General features: G+C 39.4%; 1 long non-coding RNA gene across 1 annotated transcript in view; it reads left to right on the forward strand.

Annotated features, from left to right (window-relative positions):
* The window catches only part of LOC115223972, a 20,510-nt gene that overhangs the window by 856 nt on the left and 14,654 nt on the right, over window positions 1-5,000 (forward strand). The window lies entirely within an intron of this gene.

The raw sequence follows: 5,000 nt of genomic DNA on the forward strand, positions 1-5,000 counted from the left end.
TACATATATATGTACAAGGGCGTACCCAAAAGAAACCAGAATTTTGCAATATTATTTCATTTACTTAATTTTACATGTTTACACTTTATTGCCTTCAAATTATTCTCCATTTCAAGCAATGCATTGGCCCAGGTGCGTTTCCCACCCACTGTTGGAAACAGTCCTGGAACTCTTACAAAGTGTTACCTTTTAATGACTGTCCTTTTTTTGACACCTCTTCCACATCTGCAAAACATTTTCTTTTAAGGACTTTTTTCATTTGGGCAAACAGTAAACAATCGCAGGGAGCAGGATCGGGTGAATAGGAGGAGTGGATAAGCAGGGTCATGCCATTTTTGGCAAAAACTGTCTCAGACTGAAGGCGATGTGCATTGTTGTGATGAAACCCACCACTCCCCACTTTGCCACAGGTCAGAGCATTTTCATCTCACCATGTCTTGCAAACACTTCAGAACAGCCTAGTAAAATGTCTGGTTAACAGTTTGACCAGGAGGAATACATTTTGTGTGGACAATTCCTTTTGCATCGATGAAACAAGTCAGCATTGTTTTGATATTGGACTTCACTTGAAAAAGATTCGGATCAACTTCTTTCAGTTCATGACATGCATTCAGTTGTGACTACTTTTGATCTTCCGTGAGCAAGCAAGGCAGCACAAATTTTGATACAATTCATTGGCAGGAGCTCCAGGACACATCAGTCATATCAACAAGTTCATGAATTTTTCAGTGATGGGCCTCCAAGATCAGTTCATGAATTTTTGTGATGTTTTCTTTCATTCAGGAGGTCCTGGGTCGCCCTGAACAAGGTTGGTCTTCAAACAACAAATGACCATTCCTAAAGCGCGAAAACCACTCATAAGCTTGTGTTTTGATCATGGCAGCATCCTTGTAAGCTGTTTGAAGCAGGACAACTGTTTCGGCTGCCATTTACCCCAGCAGAAAACAGAATTTCACAAAAGCAAACTGTTCTTTCGTCTCAGCCATCGCAAAAAATCAATGAACAGGGGAGAAGCACTACAAAATAAAGAAGCACCATATAGCAGTACAACTTCACTCAATACTGCTGGTTGGTAGGCTGATGCCTGAGGGTCACATCAAGTGGCTTCTAGTAATGGAATTACAACGGCTTGTCTTATAGAAAACTTTTGGGTAGCTCCTTGTATATATATATATATATATATATATATATATATATATATATATATACAGGCATGGCTGTGTGGTAAGAAGCTTACTTCCCAACCACATGGTTCCGGGTTCAGTCCCACTGTGTGGCACCTAGGGCAAGTGACTTCTACTGTAGCCTTGGGCAGACCAAAGCTTTGTGAGAGGATTTGGTAGATGGAAACTGAAAGAAACCAGTCGTATAATATATATATATATATATATATATTATATATATATATATATATATATACAGGCATGGCTGTGTGGTAAGAAGCTTACTTCCCACCACATGGTTCCGGGTTCAGTCCCACTGTGTGGCACCTAGGGCAAGTGACTTCTACTGTAGCCTTGGGCAGACCAAAGCTTTGTGAGAGGATTGGTAGATGGAAACTGAAAGAAACCAGTCGTATAATATATATATATATATATATATATATATATAGATATATAAATATATATATTTGTGTGTCCCTCCACCATCGCTTGACAACCAATATTGGTGTGTTTATGTCCCCATAACTTAGTGGTTCAGCAAAAGGTACCAATAGAAGAAGTACCAGGCTTACAAAGAATAATTTCTGGGGGGCGATTTGTTCAACAAAACTTCTTCAAGGCAATGCCCCAGCTTGGCCACAGACCAATGCCAGCAACAAATAAAAGCTAAAAGACAAAAGAAAGACGCAACTTAACCATCTCCACCAGCCCCTTTTTATCCCCTTTGTTATGTCCAGCCCCACCCTAACCTTAACCATTATATCCAGTCCTTCCTCCTTAGAAGCAGAACATTTCCCCCACTGAAATCTCCTGTCTGTTCATATCTTTCCGGCAGTTGCTGACTTAACATGGTTGAAAGCCATAGTTCCCAACTGGAACCCACAAGACCCTTTTGGGTCCATATAAGATTCCTTTGGTAAAAACTGATGCGCAATAAATTGGTCAAACTTCGACAATGCACAAAATATTTTAACAATTCTTCAATACAATTCCCTAATAATATTTGACAATAAAAACATAATAGGATTTTTTAAAACAGTAAACATTTATTAGAGCCCAGTAAAGTAAAATAATTATCAAAAGGGTCCATAGGTTAGGGACCATTGGTTTACATGGAACTACATCAGAGGCATCAATCTCACCAGTCTTGAAAAGTCTGTAAAAGTGATGGACATTGCCCATGATGTTGCTCCTTTCTTTCCACCATGTAAAAACTACAACAAAGAAAAATACAAATACAGTTTTTTTTTTAGATTTTTTTTATTAATATTCCATGCTGTAATACATGTTGGTCTGTCTTTGGAAATTTCAGAAGTATGTAAGTTTTTATAGGAGAAGAGGTGACCAGCATTCACCTCCCTGTTCAACCCACTACACATGCACACACAGGCACATGCACAGACACACACATACATACAGACAGACACAGATACACACACACACACAATGTACATGTAGGTGATATTCCTAGGGTCTTCCAGCATCAGACCCCTTAGCAGTGTTGGTCAAGTCCTGGCTTGCATCTTAGCATTAACAAACCATAGCATTGCCCTCTTTAACCAAAACTTGCCCAGTATCTTTCTCTGAGATTTAGTAACAAGATGAATCCCCATTCCATCTCTCTGCAGCACCAGAGTCCAAATCCCCACCTCATAGTTCCTGAAGCAGCCCACTTCAATAGGGTCACAAGTGAGCTCCCTTCAGCCTTGGTTTCTACTCTGCCTCATCAGTTCTTGGCATTTGACAAACATTCTCTTGTGGTCTTTCTCTTCATATTCTCCACTGGACAAAGTCATCTCCCACCTGATGACTAACCTTCTTGGTGAAGTCTGAGGCGATGGTTATGCATATAATGATGTGACGGAAGAAATTAAGTTGTTCCCCATGATCTACTCTCAGCTGCCAGCCAGGGGCCACGGCAAGTACCCGCAACCCCTGATCTTGTTTCTAGCAACAAACAGAGTAATCAGATGTTTTCCTTCCCAAGTTACTGTTTACAAAACTGCAACCCCACTTCAGATGGCACCAGCAGTAATGGCCCTCAAGCAAAGCTTTGGCACAGCTGCTGAACGTGTTTTGAAGAACATCTGTGCACTGGAAAAACGTCTGTTTTTCCAGTACACAGACAGCAGGAAAGTATTTCCCTTCTGTTCCTTCAGGAATGTTTATTAAACTTGGTACATTATCACAGAAAGTCTGGATCAGGAATCTTATGCGAAATATGTTAACCCTGCAGAAATGCAAGAAAGCAGTCTCCCATGTCAGTGCGTTGGCAGCATTTTTGTCCATCTTTATCTTCTGAGTTTGAGGTTAACTTTACCCTTCATCCTTTTAGAGTCGATGAAATCAACTTACATCCTCCCTGTAAAAGAGACTGATAGCATAAGTACCAGGCTTAACAAAACATAAGTATCACGGTTGATTCACTTGACTAAAAAACCCCAAGGTTGTGCCCCAGCATGGCCGTAGTCTAATGATTGAAACAAGTAAATGGTAAAAGATAATAGACAGCAAGTAGAGGTGGAGGAGTAAAAAAAAAAGGAGTTAGTAAGAGAAAAGGGGCAACTAATAAAAGAAACATGGGTCTAAACCAGAAAATCTCAACTGCAGTTCCCTGGGCCACATGTGACATTCAAGCACCCTTCTGGTGGGTCCTACAACAGTCTTTCCTCTATAATAAGTTTTTCTTTGATTGACTTGTGTTTTACATTTTTTTTTTTTTTTGGTGTGGCCCCTAATTGTTCCAGGTTTTGGATCTGGTCCCCAGATCTTAATAAAAAGGATTAAGATTCACTAATCTAAACATTGTTTTGCACTTGCTGTGTCTCCTCCTTCTGTATTTTGTACCACTACTACGTGAGTGTGGGGTTAAGAAGTTCATTTAGTAACTGCATGGCTCTTTGGTCAAATGTCTTCTAGTATAGACAGTAGGCTGACCAAAGTCTTGGGGGTGAATCTGGTAACCCGAAATTGCAAGAAGCTTGTCGTGTGTGTGTGTGCATGTTTGTGTGTGTATGTTTGTGCGTGTGCGTGTGTGTGAAGGTTGGAAGAAAGATAAAAGAAAAACGTTTTATTAAGATGTTGAAACCTGTTTTGATCAGAAATAACAACAATAGTGTAACACCCAGTTAATGATGTGGATTAGAAACACTGCCAGATCAGACTGGAGTCTGGTGCAGCCTTCTGGCTTCCCAGATCCCCGGTCAAACTGTCCAACCCATGCTAGCATGGAGAACAGACGTTAAACGATGATGATGATGATGATAATGATACGAATATAAACAAATTACAGAAGACTCCCACTGATTGAAATAAAAATGATTGAAACCAAGTTTGCTCACTCATAAAACCATTACATGTAAACCGCAAGCTAATTGGTTAAAACAGAAGTCTGATCTATGCCAGTAATATCAGTACATCTGGCAAACCGTGATGTTTAAACTGCATGTGGATTGGTCAAAACTATATTCCAAAAACTCAGCTTGTTGGAGCCAAGACGTATAAAAAGGAAGAAGTCAGTGATTTTACTACAGTTGTCAAGAACTCAATTGTCCGTTAAATATATTTTGAAATCTGATGATGACTGTGAATGTACCAAAGCATTAATTGAACTTTATGAATATTACAAAATATTATTTTTAATGTTTAACACACTTCAACATTGTAAAAAAGTTGTTTTCTTTTAAAATACCATAATAAAAAAGGTGAAAACCAGAGCATGTTGTAACTTTATTCAACTGATATATTATTCTATATACATTCACACAAGTAGCGTGCTTACCATCTACATGGTTCTGGGTTCAGTCCCACTGCGTGGCACCTGGGGCAAGTGTCTTC

This window comes from Octopus sinensis, linkage group LG24 (assembly GCF_006345805.1).
Source record: "Octopus sinensis linkage group LG24, ASM634580v1, whole genome shotgun sequence".
NCBI classification, from domain to species: Eukaryota; Metazoa; Mollusca; class Cephalopoda; order Octopoda; family Octopodidae; genus Octopus; species Octopus sinensis.